The sequence below is a fragment of the Pteropus alecto genome, unplaced genomic scaffold (genome assembly GCF_000325575.1).
Source record: "Pteropus alecto unplaced genomic scaffold, ASM32557v1 scaffold121, whole genome shotgun sequence".
In the NCBI taxonomy this organism is placed as follows: Eukaryota; Metazoa; Chordata; class Mammalia; order Chiroptera; family Pteropodidae; genus Pteropus; species Pteropus alecto.
The window spans coordinates 1,281,131-1,300,167 of NW_006434369.1; the positions used below are offsets into that span (position 1 = coordinate 1,281,131).

A 19,037-nucleotide genomic window follows, 5' to 3' on the forward strand; every position below is an offset into this window, starting at 1 on the left:
TCATTCACAAATTATAACTGTGGATAAATATCCAAGGGGCATCTACTGTTTGTCAGGCATTGCTTTAAGCACTTTACATATATAAACTCGTTTTATCCTCATAACAACTAGATGCGACAGATAATTATGTTTATTTAACATATAATGAAACTGTTAGAAGTTAAGTTGCTTGCATAAGTCGCACAGCTGGGATAGAAATCCACACACTCTGTCCCTGGGACTTGTGGTCTTACCTGTCATGCTAAGCTACCTCTCATAATAAGCCGAGCGAAGAGATGAGACTAATTTTGGAGACAGTAGCAAGTAAAACAGAAGAAGAATTTTAAGGTACCAATATTTAATAACCGATTCACTGCAGAGGAGATTGAGAATGTATTGCCAGAAATATAAAGAAAAAGAGGCTAACACTCTAGAAGCCAAGAGGAGGTAGTATTAAAAAAAAAAAGACTTAAAAAGAATGTTATTAAGACGTTCACTAAGAAGATAACTATGGGATTGATAACAGAAGGTAACTGTAAATTTAAGAAAAGCTCTTTTGATGGAGTGATGAAGATGGAAGCGAAACTAAGGAGGGGTAACTGGAAGATAAGGAAATAGAGTGAAATTCAATATGATTTTGGATATTTGTTTCAATGTGATTCCGGCTTTGGTTACCAAAATAATATTTTTATAAATAAAAATTCAAATAACATTTAAAGAAGATATTGGAATGTACCATGCATCTTGACTTTATATAGTTAACTATATTTTTAGGTCCAGACTCATAATTCATCACTCCTTCAAATACAGAAATGTATTCATATGCCATCTTATTATTTTATTAAAAAAATATTTTGAAGCAGACACATGCCTGTACTTAGAATGTTAATGAATTCTCTCCTACTAAGCAAGCAACACAGAAAGCCAAATTCTAATTAGAATGTCAATCTATTAATTTACAATGAGATGTACAACTGTCAATTCAACTAGACATTTTTGTCAATCTGACCAATGCCTATTTTCATCCCAGATAAGCTACAACTACAGGTTGGTGAACCTTATATAAAAATGTGGATGAGACCAGAAAACAGACCAATGGCTTCCAGGGGTTTGGGGTGGGAGTAGGAATTTTTTCTCAGTGGCACAAAGGAATTGGGGTTGGGGGGCAGGTGACAAACTCTTCTACAACTTGACTGTCCAGATGGCTACATAGCCCTGTGTCTTACGTGAGTACTTAGAAGATCTTAAGACATTTGTGGGAAACAGTCTTGATATAAGAAAGTCACAGCACAGCTGGTGAGACTGTAGGCTATAGAGCCCCTGAATCTGGGTTCAAATCCCAGTTCTATAACTGAATTGCTTGATGATAAGCAAATCACTAGGCTAATCCCTGAACCTGTCTAAGCTTCATTTTCCTGATCTGTAAAATATAGATACTTCAAAGTCAAGTGTACCTCAAAAGTCATTTTGAAGTTTTATGAGTACAGTGTAGACAAAGCTTTTAGCACATACCTGACACATAACAGAGGCTCAATTTCTCAGTAATTTTTCTGGTAACATTCAAGTTCTTTATTCAGGAATTCCTCTTCACCAGACTATGCTTAAATGGGCATCAATAACATTTGCCTTTATGACTCCTATACCTTCTTAGTTACACTAACCTGGTTATATTTATACAGCCTTTCTCAAAACAGGACACAATACTCTGATTATGTTTCTGATTAGCAAGTTATATTTTCTAGTACTGCCTTTTACTTTTTTTTTCATAGAGACCACTTTGATTAGAATCTAGGGATTTTGTAATCTCGAGTCATACATTTATAGAAATTTTTGGTTAAATGTGACTCGTATAAATCATACACATTTTGTGGAGATTTATTCAATTTAACTCTCAACACACAATCTTGTATCCAAATTATTAGGGTGTACTTTCTCATCATGTCCATATATTAACAACATTTTTTAAATATCTTCAAAAAACTAATAAGAGAACAAGTGGTAGCACCTTTGAAATGATCTATAGGACTCAAGACTCGAAAGAAAATACTCTTGCACAGATACTGCTTAGAAGCAAGCTTCAATCTATTAAGATTGTCATTGATAAAGCAGGACTCGACAGGCAAACAAATGGATAACTGATGTATGCAGGGACTGTTGTGGAATGCAGCAAGCAGGTGGCTAGTTCTACTTGTAATCTAATCAGCAGAGTCAAAATGGTAGAAAAGATACAGAACATTCATGGGAGAGCTGTGAGCGGAAACCTTGAAAGTACCAAATGCCATAAACAAGAGTTGAAGGGGAAGAGAGGGAGAAGGGTCTGTATCCAAGGACGTACTTGATTTTGTTTTGTTCTGTTTTTCAAGACGTAGTGGGGGGTGGGGCTTGATCAATCTGTCTTTTAATGAAGTAATGTTAACAGGAGTGTGACCATCAGTTCATTCCCACAACTTCTGAAGTGTGCCAATCAGCCCTTGCAATAGAGAGAATTAATGGTCATAAAGCAACTTTAAATTATGGCATGTGACCCTCAATAATCTAGGATATACAGGAGTTTCATAGACATGGTCAGACATTGTGAAAAGTCCCTCAACATATTCTAGGAAACAGTGGTTGAAGCCTTTAAAAATCCTTTCAGGAAACTAAGAAAAATCCAGCTTCTAGGCTTATATCATTTATAAAACTAGGCCCCATTCTTTTACAAAAGAAAATACATATGGGGTGGCCAAAACTAACATAAGCAACATCAGTTTCAGAGAGTAAAGAATAGACTCCTGACAAGCTTGAGTTATAGGTGACAAGGTACAAAGGCAGAATTTTGATTTGTATGTTTTATAACAGGACTCTTTGTAGAGTGAAATGAAATTTGAGCAAAGATTCTAAAAAAACAAGTGACTTAGATTTCAATTCCATCTATTCAAGCCTAATACTAAACCATCTAAAAAGGAAAGGAAGTCTTTAAGTATTCAGAAAAGGTAACAACAACAAAACCAGAATGCCCAAGACTGAATTAATCTACCTAACAACAAAAAATTAATTCCTTTCATATTTTAAGAGCCTTTATGAAGAAAGAGACAGATATCATAGAGAAAATTAACTCCTTCTATTTCTATTTTTGTCTTGTTTCCTTTTTATATTTTTCATAAAAATCTGAAATAAGAATGCCTACTATTGGTTTTTCTACATAGATATAGGAAGTGAAATGAACAGTGATGATGGCGTAGTAGATCGGAGGGTTAGAAGATATTTTAACTTTGTGCTAGCTTCATGGTCTCTAAAAACTGTCAGGTTGACTTAAGATAAAGGATTAATACAGATTATTAAGCACCATAATTTTTTCTAGAAGAAATTTTTGTAACTTTTAATGATGTAACACTTACAGTTCTCTGACAAAAAACTCCATAAAAAGTAATTTAACTTCTCTGGGATCCAGTTTTCTCATTATGAAAAAATGTTACTAAGATAGTAATAGCAGAAAAAAACACATATATTCCCTAGGATATGTCTTGTTGATAAAATACCTAAAAAATCTCAAGAAAAAAGGAAAAAAGCCATCATTTTTATTAAAGTGTGCCAGTGTGAAATTTAAGGCACAGAGATATCAATTGCTTTGGTCTGATGATTGTCTTAACCATTAGGAAGAAGGGAAATAAGATCCCAGGGCTGGGGACGGGGAGTGGAAGAGATTTCTCCTTGTATAATATGTGAAGTTGTTGCTGGAAATTTTCAAAATACTTAATTTTTATTGAAAACTTAAGGAACACTATACATCAACCACACCAAAGCTGCTGTCAGCATACTCAATATCTACCTTTCATTTTAAAGGCATATCAGAGAAAACACACTTTGTGCTTATATATGCTCTTCATCTTATTTCATAAAATAGATCCAAGACTCTCTCCTAATGTATAACATATAACATATATTACAACATATATTTCCTATGATAAGCATCTGTGCAGAATGCATTATGCTGGGAAGTTCAGAGATGATAATTATTAAAGGAGTTGGAGTCTCTTTCAAAGCAGAAATCAGAAAAGATTGATTTGTTTATTTGATCCAGAATATGATCCATAGTGTCTTTTATGTCCTCATGCTTAAAGCTGAGAGATTGTGGTTCTCAGAAAGCATGTTTTGAAGCACAGTGCTGGGCACTAAGGATGATCAAAAAAGACAAGTGGCTTCCAATTCCTTGGCCTCTTGTGTTGTTAGGGAGAGGGATTATTTAAAAAAAAAAAAAAAAGTTAAGCTACAGAGTCCACGCCACAGTAGAGTTAGGACAAAGGAGAAGCAATGCCTAACTCTACCTGAGGCCAGGGCAAACTTCATTGAGAAGGTAACGGAAGAGGTGGATCTTGAAAGATAAAAAAAAAATCACTTGTGTAGACCAGAGAGGGCTTCACTTCAGGGAGAAAACATAGCACCATAACATATCTGGGGAATTGCAAAGGATTCAAAAGACTCTTATAAGTATGGGAAATTCCACTAAAGGCTTTTATAATCCAAGTGACTTAGAATTTAACCTGTATGGGAGGGATCTGCTGAAGAATATTCAGTAGTGGAGAGTGGCATGAGCAGGTTTTTTGTTTTAGAATGTATTACAATATTTTTGGAACTACTATGCAAGGGTGCTGACAAACAGGTGATAGAGAATCTAATTAAGACAAAATTGTGATAGACCAATGATATTTGTGAATCATAATTGAGAGAATTTGGTATATAACCAAATGCAGAAGAAGAAGACACTAGAGGCTCTTTGAAGAACCTAGGTCAGTGTTGAACATTTTTCATATATCTGTTGGACAGCCATATGCCTTCCTTGGAAAACTGTCTATTCAGGTCCTCTGCCCATTTTTAAATCAGATTGGCTGTATTTTTGTTATTAAGTTATATGAATTCCTTACGTTCACTGTAGCATTATTCACAATAGCCCAGATATGGAAATGACCTAAGTTTCCTCTGATAGATGACTGGATAAAGGTGTGGTACACACACAGATCAGGGGTAGGAGTGAGGGAGACTATTACTCAGCCATTAAAAAGATAAAATATTGCCATTTGAAACAACATGGATGAATCTTGAGAGTGAAATAATTTAGATGGAAAAGGACAAGAATCATGATTTCACTTAAATGTTGTGATATAAAACAGAAAGCAACAAATGAACAAGCAAAAAAACCAATAAAGCAAACTCACAGATACAGACAACACAATGATGGTTATCACAGGGGAAGGGGAAGGGGAAGGGGATAGGGAGGAAGACAAAGAGGGTAAAGGGAGTCAAACAAATGGTGACAGAAGGAGACTAGACTTTAGATGGTGAGTACAAAATAAAGTATATGGATACTACATTAAAAAGTTAGACATCTGAAATTTATGTTGTTAATCAATGTTACCCCAATAAATTTAATTTAAAAACAACCAAAGTAAAAAATGATGCCACTGCCTGAGAGAAAATACAGCACAGAAATAAGAGTACTTTAGAATGGGATGTCATAGAAGATGATGAGATCATTCAAGAAGTGAGGTTTTAAGCATATTTTAGCCTTCGGCACACTTGATAATGCCATAAAAGTTATGAATCCTTTTCTCAGAAAGGTACACGTACTCAAACCTATATCATACACATGACATACGATTTTAGAGAACTCATAGTTCACCTTTGAAGACTCTTCTTTTAAGAATCTCCTAATATGGCCTTTTGAGCCACGCTTCTCTTGCTCAGGCCTACTTCCACGTCTGGAAGTGTACTTTCCCTTCTAATAAAACGTTTCTTTTCTACTGTAAAAAAAAAAAAAAAAATCTCCTAATGCGGAATAAGTAAAAAAGAAAACTAAAGGTGAAACTCTGAGGAGCACTGTCACCAAAAAGACTGGCAAAGAAGAATAGTTCGACAAAGGAAATTGAGGATGAATTATCAGACAGATAGGAAGCCAGGCAAGAATGACATCATGGATTCATGAAGGTTGCAAATTTCCAGAAGGAGGAAATAGGCAGCAACATCAAATGTTATTAAGAGGTTATGTGAAATTAAACATAGGCCGTTGGTGTTCATTTGTCTGTAGACTTGCTGGTCCAAAGGCCAGGCTCTTACAGTAAGATGAGGAAATGAGAAAGAAGAATCAGAATCTATGCAGACATAGTTTCAAGAAAACTGGCAACTAGGAAATTTGAAGGAGTAACAGAGGTAAGACAACAGATTTTTATTTACTCTTTATGCATAAGTTAGGGGAAAAACTTGAACATGCTTTTTGGTTGAAGGGAAGAAGCAGGAGAGTGAGAAAGATTGAGAAGAAGAGAGGAAGAAAATTAATTCAGTAACTTCTTCAAATTAATCAGGTTAATTTTATACCTGGATGTGACATTTTCTATGAGCTAGAACAGAAGGAAAAAACCTTCTAGCTGTAGATAATAGTAGATATGGTGGAGACAGAAGATGGAGGAGACTGTAATAGATGATATTTATCTTCTTTTAAATTAAAAGAAAAAGTCATGTGTTGCGATGGAATGTTATGTGGTTAATGGTGGAGGTGAGACAGGCAGGCTCATGTTATAGATACCAGCACACTCTCTTTGTTCACCACCATAGGCCAAATAACTTGCACAATGCATGGCACACAACAGAAGCTCACTAAATACACATTTAAAAATGACTGCAATTTGAGAAATTTAGGCACGTAGCAAAGCGTGGACCAACTGACATGTCAAATGAGAAAAAAACTAACTGGAAAAACTAAAAAGTGTTGAAAATATTTTTAACATGTCCACAAAAAGAAAGCCCAGAAGTGCTATAATTTACTTATATGACCTACTGCAGAGCTTGGAATGACTTGTAGTGATTTTAGGAGGAAAAGATATACAACCTTTTCAGGAGCTATCCAACTCTGCCGTCCTCATACCTCCTTAGAAAATAGGTATCCACTTAATGAATAAGTAATTACTGACAGTTGGCAGATAAGGCATGTAACTTTCTTATCCAACACTCAATATTCTTCAGAAGAGATGGACAACACAGAAAATTTGTTGATCAACACTTCAGTTGTTCAGCTGGCTCTGCAGACCACACAAAAGAAAAAAGCAAGCAAGCAGATTTCTCTGCAGCACATGTTGGTCTAGAAAAAATGAGAGGGCTAGGTCATCTGTGCTTTGTATCTTACAGATGACTTTCTCATGTCTAAAACCATTCAAATCTGAAAACAAAAATCCCTCTCACATCTAAACTAACGGCCATTGAATAATGGGGAATTGAAGACATATTATTAAATCTCTTCTGATGAAAGGCTGTTGAACTGGATTCCCAGTGACTTGGGCGCATGATGGGTTACAGATGCTATATTCAGGTGTCATTCGAATTCACATTATATCTAATAAATCGCAGTATGTTCACTTGTCCTATTAAAACTGTATTCTACCTTACCAGGTCTGAATAATTTGTATGAAATTGATTGCTACAGTTCTCACTAGAAGCTCTAATTGCATTCCTGGTATAACTTAAAATGATAACCTTATCTTAATTAGTAGCATGATGCAGAAATGCTTTTGAAAACCTCTGAGAATTAACCTGAATTTTTAAACAGAAGCCCTGGGGCTTGAAAAAAACTTTAAAAAATATTCCTGTTGAATACGTAAGCCAATGTTAATTTATCAAAACTACAAAAGGAAATAATCACATAGTGAGAGACTAAGCAACACAGCTAACACCTTCTCCAATCAAGCAGTTTGCATTTCTCTTTGCAGAATCACACACAATGTAATTATAAGGCCTAGATCTCCGGGGCATCCACTGATCCCTGGTGCCCACAGAAGAGGCTCTCTCTGGTTATTCTAATAAGGCTCCCCTTCCTTAATAAGTGGAGCACTACAATTGTGGAAACGAGTGGACAAACTGGGGGTCTGTACTGACTTCACGGGGAACTAATCACCATACAGATCACCTCCAGCCCTCCCTTTGGTTCCACATCAGGCTTCTCCCCCAATCAATCCTAGTTCAATTAATTCTGGCTTTCCTCATCCATTCTAAGCTTTCTAACATCCCTTTCTGACCCATTTGCAATGTCGTAGCGAAACTCCAAAAGTAAAAGGTTCTCTGTAGGAGAGGCTATACCCTGTGTGTATATTTTCCATATCACCATTCTGGTAAAGAGATGTACGTTGGCTCACTGATGACAGTCATTATCTAACAAAGCATATCCAGACACACGAAAATCAACATTTCATCCATCTTAAACTATATGATGGTGAGATGAAAAGATTTTGCAGTAAGTCATCATTGTAAAAACCCCAAATAGATGTTAAAGATTCTCCAATGCAGTGCTTACAAATCAAGGCGCCTTCAAACACTATGCAGCTTGGAAGATATTCTCAAATGTCCAGGAAAAGAAATATTTTAAGTAGATCTTATTATCATCCCAAACTATAACTATAGCCACCTCCAGAAATGTCAAATACATGGTATTGTAAGAGGACTACTCTCCAAGATTCACCTCTGAGGTCTGGGGTTTTTTTCTCTAAGCCAGTACCACTCAGAGAATAATTATCTTCCTATAATGCAATCTGACATTTCCTTATTTGAAAATGAGTGTGGGTCAAAAATTATTTTTAAATATATATTTTTCTCCTTACTAGAAGAAACAGTTTTGTCTAAATGTAAGAAGATAGAGCTAGTAGAGATTATTACAGTAAGATATTAACATTAGAATGAATGTTAAATTAATGGAAAGCAAAGAGGTATAAATACTTCTAACATTTAGGATTGTAGCTCTATCTAGCTTAATTTATAAGCATAGAAAAAAGTAAAATTAAACAGGAGAAAACAGGTGCATACTAACATTAGTTTGACAACAACCTAACTTGTCAGTACCTTCTTTGACGACATTAAAACACTTTAAAAATGTCTACTACATGCAAGGTACTATGTGTTCTATTTGCTGTGAAGGTAAATTGCTCTTATAAAATGGTAGAGCATCCTTTTATGTTGAGCTTCTCTTTAATAAAATATGGCATTTCAGAGAAGTGTTATTGTGCGGTATATATGGACATATATTTACATGAACCATCCATACTTTGAAAGTCCTGTAAATGTATATGTCATATCACTGGGCACATTTTCTCTTATTTAAAACTCTATCGCTGGGCTTGAGTAAGGAGATTAAAGACTAAACATATATTAGCACTGTTAAAATTCAGCCTGAAAAACCACAGTGGAAAAGACATTTTAATCAACAGATATTTTAAATTGAGTGACCCCAAATCTGTTTAATAAGACTATTCGTTCTAAAGAAGGAAAGCCCTCAGATAATTTAACTTGCTTTTAGTTTCATTGGTGTGACAACCACATACTGATAGCATCTTCAGGCTGCAAAACTTAAGTCTTTTTACCACTGCAGTTATAGTCTCATTTACAACGTTAATGTGCTAAACAGGGACTGCATAAAAATCTTCAATTATTTTCAGACAGCGGATGTAACATTGCTGCTAATTCTAATGCCCAGCAAGCATAATCATTATAACCTCTGCTGTGATCCCAACAAGGATTCTTCAAGCTCCTTATAAATGCATTAATCACCCCTACGAAAGTCACTGCTTGCTTTTAACGAACAAAGATAATGTATGTTACTGGGATTATACCACTGCATGCAGAATCATTAAAGAAAGATAGATTGGAATTTATGATTAAGCCTTTGGACAGCAGGGCACCATTTTAACCATAAAAAATCACAATCTGCAAGGATAGTGGCCAAAGCAGAGGAACCATTAAAGACTTATAATTAGCATCAATCAAGGTGACACTACTGTTGACATCTTTATTACTTTAAATACACTAATCAAATACTTCTGCATTGAAATGAAATGATTGATAGACAGCTAGACATCCCTATGGAGAACAATTTAAAATTATCTGTTCGAAAGGTAACAAAAAAAAGCATTGGTATTAGTCAAGTGGGATCGAAACACAGCTCTGAAATGGAAAAACTCAAAATGGACCAATTGGCTTGTCAGTGTTCTCATGTGGATGCTTTATCCCCAGGCATTCCTCCAAATAAACACATATTTGTATGTCACTTCTGTGCAACCTACTGGACTTGCTTAACTTGGACGAAAAAATAACAGGGGAATATAAACTTCAAGCTGCTGTCAGGTAAATAAATAGCCCAGAACTCAGCCTAGCATTGACTCACTTTCTAGCCCTCTCTTCACATGCACATGGAAATGAAAGATAAAGGGAGAGGTGAACTTGGTGTTATTTACATAATTACAATAGAAGCTGTCAATATTATCTAACTGCATCAGTGATCAATTTCATACCACACATCTTCTAAAATACACTGCTATTATTACTGCTCATATAAATATTTCAGTCTTAATGAACAAGAAGCTGCTCAGCATCTTCACCACCCCTTGAGCACATATGGCATTATACCTTAACGACCGTAATTTTTTAAAAGGTACTCTTCTCTCAACAGTTTCTGGCTGTTCAATGTCCGCAAACTGAATCCTTGAGGTTAAGGGCATAGACCACAAAGGATGTGAAGTAGTTTTCAGATAACAGTCTGGCTTGGCATCAATACAGAATTGCAGATGAAGATTTGGCAAGGCATCTCCCAAGGGGACCAGTTCATCTTTGCCAAATGAGATTATAATGGCAAAGACTTTCATTATGAAGATGACAATCCCCAACAATCATTTGGCTCCAGAGTTCAACTTTATTTATAGGTTCCTTAATTGGTGTATCTACCACTAGGTTTAAAATACATTCTCTCTGAATTAGACACCTGCCTCTTGAAAAAAAAAATGTGTATGCCCATCAAAAACTGGACACAGATGAGTCAACGGAAATTCCCCATTGCTTCTTTCTAAGCAGTGAAGAACGGACAGAGGAAAGAGGATGGGTGTCAGAAGTGAAACAACTGGTAGAAGCCAATTACTCAAAACTCATTGCCCGCAAATCACTGAAAGAGTAACAGCTAACTCAAACTCAGTTACATCTTTAATTTCATGGTTAAGGGAAGATTTTTCCAATATAGCATGAAAGCTTTACAGAGGCAAAGTAATAAGAAAAATGCTGCAACCGGGCTATTGAAAATCCCACTAGTTTAAGCCAATACTTATCAAATCACTCTTTCTAAAACATGCAATTCTAAAAGGTTCCATATTCTGACCTTTTCTCAAGTAATGACAGCAAACTCTTCTGGCTCTTAAAAGAATAGTAGCCTATTTCATTTAAATCGGCTTTTACAGTGTACCAAATTATTTTATACACAGTACATTACGCATCAGCTCTGTGAGGGAGATATGATTATTTTCATTGTACAGATGAGGTGACAGACAAGGAAAAATTAAGGGTCCTTCCAATGGATCCTTGGAAGGGAAAGCAGCTGACTCAGTACCCTCTCCACTATACCATGCTAACCCCGAATCACCTCAAATGTTCCATAACTTTATTAAGGAAAGAAACCACAAATTAAAAGATGATAATTATCTACAGCAAATAAACATTTTAGAGAGCATTTTTAGCAAGAAAAAGCTGTTCACAGACAACCAGTAAAATGCATAAAGAACATGAGAGAATCCTTCTAGTCTGAACATCGGTTTGCTTTGTTTAAAGATTGGTCATCTTTTTACTTTACTCCAAGATTTTGTTTTTTCACTATTAAGGGTCATTTGATTCTCACTGACGCACAAGGAGTAGGGGGAGGTTGTGTAATATTGTATGAGGCTGACCTTACCACTCATGGAAAAACTGCCAGCCAGACACAAAGTGTCAGCTAAGAATGACTCAAGGATGGGCTCGACAGTATCAAAGACCTTTATGTAGAATCCTTAACAAAGGAGCTTAGTGTAAACAGGACTTCAGGGCTGGGAAATGACACAAGAAGAGGACAGTCACTTCCTCATTAGAGGACATGGCTTTTGCCAAAATTTGCTGAAACGTGTACACAATACTTCCAAATAGTCATGAATTAGAGAACTCATATCAATATGTGCTGTGTTCTAGATCCAGAGCAGAAATATTTGAGGCCTGGAAAATTCTCTTTTTTACTCTCCTTGAATAGCCTGAAGCTTTTTATGCTTTCCACTTAATATCATTTTTTATATCAAAAAAGAGGAAAAAACATTGGAAGAGCTAAGGGGAAAGGCAAGAACCAAAAAAATAATAATAACTGCATGTGACATACATAATAGATAAAAGGGTAAAACGGCAGGAATAGGCTTATTGTAAACACATCATCACCACATTATCTTTTACAATACTTCAATGCCTCTCTTATGTTGTTGTCTCAGCTATAACTCATTATATAACTTCAGTCCTGAGTTGACTATATAATATGACTCATGTAAATTATTTTTTTCAATTTCTAAAAATACAGATAATTTTTCATTACACTTATATATTGTACAATGGAGCAATCATCAGTAGAAAAAATGAGTTGTGGATATTAATGATGCTGAGTTAATAAATAATATGGTAAGCTTTAGTAAATCAAATGGGCTTCTTATCAGTATATATGTTCTCCCAGTCTAGCCAGAAATATTCCAGTAATTCATTTGAAATTGTATACAAGTTGTGCTGTCATTTTTCTAAAATGATGGATGAGAAGATTGAATCTATTCAACCTGAGCATTTTTAAATTTGTTGTCTTCTGTATCAGATAATGATCAGTATGAAGTATTTAGCAAAGAGGCTTTCCATTGCAGACGCATGAAAAGATGGGTTTGTTCATCAGTGGTGATCGATCAGTAGAAATGGGCTGGAAAAAATCTGCTTGATGTACAGACAACAAACATGAATATAAAAATAATGCCAAAGGAATTTAAGATAGGAATTTATAATACTCTAATATCTAATTTGGTCTGACTTTGAAAGTAAAAGTTACGTGAAAGAAACAACATGCTCTCTTGACATCCTTAAAGGAATTGCTTAAGTAGTAAGCTATATGACTGGTGGTGGTACTGTATGGGCACTGAACTCTGATGGAAAATAGAAAAAATTCCTAAGCAAGGAGGAGAAACCTGCTTTGATGTGTACCTCAGTTATCAAAGAAACATACAAATTGAGTTCTCCACAAGCCTGATTGGTTACAAAATATATTAGCAATGAAAGCCCTACAGAGTGATTTCCACAATCATGACCAATAGCTCAGGAAATTAAACTAGATCAAATATTAAGAATAAAAAGCTTACATTGAAAGGTGACATCCAATGTATAAACATCAATCCCTGAATATCAAATTAAAGCCTCTCTCCCAATTCTAATAGCACTCATCTAAGATCTGGGCTATAGATATGTAACAGGTAACACACAGTCACTGTCCTGAAGTTTACCTGCTGAAGCAGGGCAGACATACAGCATTTCAGGGCTATAGGTCAAGGTCGAGAATACAAGCCATAAATTCACTAATGCTAAAGATGAATGAATAGCCAAGGAGAAGAGATGGTCTCTATTTGTATCAAAGCTCATAAGAGGTTTGCAATTGTCCTACAAGATATGTTTGCTCTCTATCCTTTGTATTCTCTTTCTTTCTCTCTATTATATGTCTAAATCCACTGTACATCAAATAAGAGTGAATCATTTCTAATTTAATAGTGACACAAATCCTTTGGAACTCATACGCTATTGGCATTGACATAGAATATTGACCTCGAATTTATAAAATATTGACTCACTTTTGTTGTTCTCTATTTTTCCTAGATATGAAATGATCAGAATGAGTTTTTCATAGGCTGTTGTTTTGTTTTGCCCAGCTGTACTCATAAACTATCACCTAGACAGACTCTTCTACGGGGATTTTGGCTAAAACAACCAAATCAAAGAATCAGGTGCATGCTAGATAACAAGAAAATATTTAATTTAAATATGTTTCATTTAAATACAAAACTTTGCAGCAATATTTGTTTAAAAAAATGTGTAAAAGGTCTTAACAAATAACCATACCATTGCAAATAGAGTACAAAGTTTCAGAGAGAAACAAAATGAAGCCCAACACAGTAGCATGTGTGGTGGTTCCTGAGCGTGGAAAGAGGACCTGAGCTGTCAGCTGCTCTCTTTCTTCTCTCTCTCTCTCATCAGTTATCTGGTTCTGAACAAGTCTTCAATTTCCTTACCTGAAACATAATATATTGACATTATCTCACTGCATTATGGTAAGAAACAGATGAGAGGGTATATGTGAAAGCATTCTGTACACCATAAAATACTATAAACTCATAAGTTATAAATGAGACCGCGATACATAGGTAAGTTATAAACAAAGAGAAAGACAGACTAGTGTGATTGACTGGAAATTTACTCATTATTAACTCAGATGTGGAAAAGCTAATTTTTTTTAAAAAATTGTGTTTCCATCACATAACTGACCCTATCATGCTCAAAAGTCTTCATTCTCATTTGGTGATGAAAAAAAAAAAAGCAAAACAAAACAAAAATTTAAAGCTTGTCCATTTGGTTTAACTCAGGTTCTTCAGAAAATAAGTCAGTTTGGGTTACATTTTTACTCTTTCTGCTTTTTCTCTCCCTTCCCCATTCTCCTCACAGACTGACATCTCCTCAAGAAATTGTTTATGTAATATTGTCGTGACAGAGGCAGAGAATCTGCTTCCATCACTGCCCTTCCTTGGTTGGCTGCTACATCCTTAGTAAGGTAGAGCTCCACTGGTCTGATCTTTGAGTTTTGGTCTCTACCTTTACTATAGCTCTTTCTGAAGTGTCCGGGGTTGTCCTCTCAGCATAGGTATGGGGTAATGATTACTTATGATGAAGAAATGAAGTAAGTTATAAATGAGACCGCGATACATAGGTAAGTTATAAAAAAAGAGAAAGACAGACTAGTGTGATTGACTGGAAATTTACTCATTATTAACTCAGATGTGGAAAAGCTAATTTTTTTAAAAAAATTGTGTTTCCATCACATAACTGACCCTATCATGCTCAAAAGTCTTCATTCTCATTTGGTGATGAAAAAAAAAAAGCAAAACAAAACAAAAATTTAAAGCTTGTCCATTTGGTTTAACTCAGGTTCTTCAGAAAATAAGTCAGTTTGGGTTACATTTTTACTCTTTCTGCTTTTTCTCTCCGTTCCCCGTTCTCCTCACAGACTGACATCTCCTCAAGAAATTGTTTATGTAATATTGTCGTGACAGAGGCAGAGAATCTGCTTCCATCACTGCCCTTCCTTGGTTGGCTGCTACATCCTTAGTAAGGTAGAGCTCCACTGGTCTGATCTTTGAGTTTTGGTCTCTACCTTTACTATAGCTCTTTCTGAAGTGTCCGGGGTTGTCCTCTCAGCATAGGTATGGGGTAATGATTACTTATGATGAAGAAATGAAGATTCAGGGAAGATAATTTTCCCAATGAGGCACAGCATGTCAATGGTGAAGCCAGAAGTTAAACTCAAGTGTTTGTATTATAACTCTGGTGTTCTACGAATATCAAAGTTCCTTGACAATGTCAGTCAATCCAAAAGGGAAACTTGATACAAATTCCTGCCACTCACCCAAGCCCCCCCAAACACTCCCCAAAACAAACAAAAAAAAACATGACTTCAGTAAAGATTACAAGAGAGAGTCAGTGAGTCATTAAGGTTCTTCATTAAACTAGTATTTATTGAATACTTCCGATATAACAAATATCTTAAAAAAGGAATTGTCCCCCCATGGGGGACAATTTATTTAACTAATATTGTGATATTAGTTAAATCACAATATAGTTGGGAAGACAGACAAATGTAATCATAATACACTTAAACAAGATCAGTGTTGTATGAGTTTAAGTATCATGAGACTCCTAGAGTTTCCAAATCAATTTTTTTCATGCTTTACATGGTTACTAGAATTTCATAGTAATTCTACAGGTAGAAGTTTCATTATGTCCCCACACAGGTTGGGATGTGAGGAATTACTTAGTTGAAAATGCTTCTCTCAGTAAATCTGCAAATCGCAAAGGGAAGACATAAATGTAGAGTCTGTGGCAACTCGGAAGTCATGAGAGCCACCCATCTTCACTTCTTGCCTACTTATCACTGGCCAGTTTATCCGTCAACAGTCTCAGTGCACTGCAAACAGTTCCTCTTTGGAGCAACTGCAGTTGGCTATATACACACATAGCGTTAAAATATAAATGTGGTAAGCTTCATTAAAACATCTCCCTCAAATATGACATTTTCCAGTGATCTGAGAAGAGTTACAGAGAGAATCTCCCCAGAGAGGTACGTCATGACACTGAGTGTTTCGGTGTCTGGCTATGTGAAGGTTTTATGAGACTAGTGTAAGATTTTCTTTGATAGCTAAAGAGTGACCATAGTATTCAAATGCCAAATATGGTGAAGGGAAGAAGTAGCAAATGTGTCAGAATCCTGTTCTTCCAAATTCTGAAATTCAAACGCTTGCCCTGAAATATTAAGAGCCTTGACTTAAAACTGGAATTTAATAGACTACTGCATCAATTAAAATTATTAACTCCAATTAAAAAGTACAGTTATCCCTTAAATACTAAATAGTCTAGAGATATTTTAGTAAGGGAAATAAAAATCTATATCCATTTTTCCTCTTGTGTGAAGAGAGAGCATTTATATATCCTACTATGGAATTATATCTATGCTAATTATATGCTAATATAAATATGAAAAAAAATCTATGAAAATTTCAAGTTAAAGAACTATCAAAACATGCAAAATCAAAAAAATAGATCAGCTTGAAAACAAATTCTGTCATCTTGCTTATTCATGTGTAAACGTCCAATACGCTCAATGCTTTGACATCTCTATTCATTTCGGAGTTTGAATCAGCTGTAACTGTATGACCTTTAATTGTGTGATTGATTCATCAAAAATTCTGAAATAATGTTACATAGGGGACAAACTTCATGAATACAAATATTTTCATGTTGTCCCATTTTGTGATAACTTCCACAAGGAATTGAGAACACCTAAAAAGAATGTGTTTGTTAATTCACATTTGTTCAATCATTCCTACCTAGAACTGTACTTTTTACCACAAAGCTCACACTCAAATTGTTTTCTTTGCAGTTATGTTCCCAAAAATGCTCGACAAGTACACACTATAAGACTCTGTAGCTGACAAAAAGCAAATAGAAGTTTCATACTTCTATTTATATTCTACTGGTACAATCAGATCTCTCTAGGCAAAATCTAGGCAAAAAGAAAGACGCCCAATGGATTAAATGGCACAAATTCCAAGCCTTTCCTCCAGGTTTCTGTGTCCTCAAGCAATAAACTGGCTTTTGCATCTTGCAAACATATGCAGAAAACTAGGCCAAATATGGCTGATGAACTTGGCCAAGTTCTTCCATGTGATCCACTGTGACAGCCAACCTAAAGTTCCCATTGTCAATTCCATTTCCAAATGAAAACTTTATTTTTGCATTAAACTGTGTTAATATTTAAGATAACAGATACAAATAAACCCATCTCACATATTTGGAGTAAAAAGCAATGCATATTTTAAAATAATGTACTGCATTTGTGTTATTGGAAGAAGTGAATATTTAGAATAAGATGGACATTTAGGAAATAGACTGGATCATTCAAGCTTATCCACACAGTCCAGGATTTAAAGGTATAGGGAAGAATGTTCCGAGCATTTCTGTCAGGTAGAATGCCTTCTAGATTGATGGGAGCAATGGGCTATCACAACTAAATCTCAAAAGGCAGCTGAAACTTCATGGCTGTACTTGAAATTCCAAGATTTTTAGAGGTTCTACTAGTTGTCGAATACAAGATGAAAAATATTTAAATAGCCATATGCTTTTGGCTATATGCTTTTAAATGTTGATAATCAACTTACAACAATACCAGAAATGATGATAAAGATGTGAGTGTGTACAGTCACTGCCCTCCAAGACATCGTTGTAATGGGAGAAACTCTAAAACTTGTCCTACTTAGGGTTTCAGCCTAGTGCTTTGGGCTCTTTTTTCAAGCTGTTTTCCATTTTGTCAGGTAAGATGGAATGATTGAGTTATTGCGTCTGTTACTTATAACTACATTAGAGTGACAGTTGTTTATTGCACCATTACCAAAAAGCTGTATTCTGACAGAGGCCATATCAACACACATCAGTGAAGATAAAACAACTTTTTCCTGGCTAACTCATTCAAAAAAAAACTACAAGGAAGATGTAGGAGAGATTAATATATGTGTCTCTAAGTATAGATAAGTTTTTATCTGACATAAAGATATATTGAAATCGTATAAATTATATCTTTTAATATTTACGTAAGGGTATTTGTACTCCTAGAAAACTCTCAATACATATCCCCAGACACATCAACAAACCTCCTTACACCACCTTATTTTTCTATTTTTTTTCTTATAATGACAGTCTTTCCCATTCTGTTGTCTTCTTCCCTTTGTCTTATAAACAGGATCAAATCACATTTATCCTTAAAAACCAATCCTTCTCCCATGTCACTCACTACCTATGCACCAATTCTTCTCTTCGTATTCAAACTTCTGGGGAAAGTGGAATATTTTTAATGAACCATCTTCTTTATTTCACATTCATTTCTGAATCCAGTGGATTCTACTTTCAATATTTATCATTCTAGTAAATCTACTTGCTGCTAATGTTACAGGTAATTTTCTAAATTGCAAAGGTCAATGGATACTTTTCATCCCTTACCTGCTGTAACAGCTGTTAATCTTGTTGATTGTACTGCTTTCTTAAAATCGTATGTTCCCTTGAGCACTTTTCTCTTCTGAAACAGTCCACTCTCCTGATTTACCTCATTCCTCTCAACATTCCTTTGCAGGATTACAGTCATTACGAGGACATCGGAGCCATACTATCTTGCTTCCAATCTCAGTTTTTCCATTTATTGGCTGTGAGATTTTTGAGCGACTCATTTAATTTCTTTCTCCTTAGTTTCCCATCTGTAAATTGGGAATCATACTAGTATTAGCCACTCAACACTTGTTGGCCAGGTGGTGGGGGCTGGGGTGTGTTCTCTGTTGTTCTGATTAGACAGATGCTGAGTCCAAGACGCTGGGTCTTGGAAATGGAACCTTCTCATGGATCCTGCTCCACTTCTACCTGTAAGTCTAAGGCCT

The 19,037-nt window shown here is 35.4% G+C and overlaps 1 long non-coding RNA gene across 8 annotated transcripts in view; it reads right to left on the minus strand.

Moving 5' to 3' along the window:
* Positions 1-19,037, minus strand: part of LOC102887488 — a 366,742-nt gene that overhangs the window by 17,059 nt on the left and 330,646 nt on the right. For 5 of the 8 annotated variants that reach the window (XR_001516648.2, XR_439129.3, XR_003045539.1 and 2 more), the window contains one exon: positions 10,941-14,078. The exons of 1 other annotated variant lie outside the window; for it this stretch is intronic. This is a non-coding gene — a long non-coding RNA (uncharacterized LOC102887488). Of the gene's footprint in view, positions 1-10,940; positions 14,079-19,037 lie in introns of those variants that run through there. 2 more of the 8 variants (XR_001516647.2, XR_001516646.2) reach the window with 1 other exon arrangement.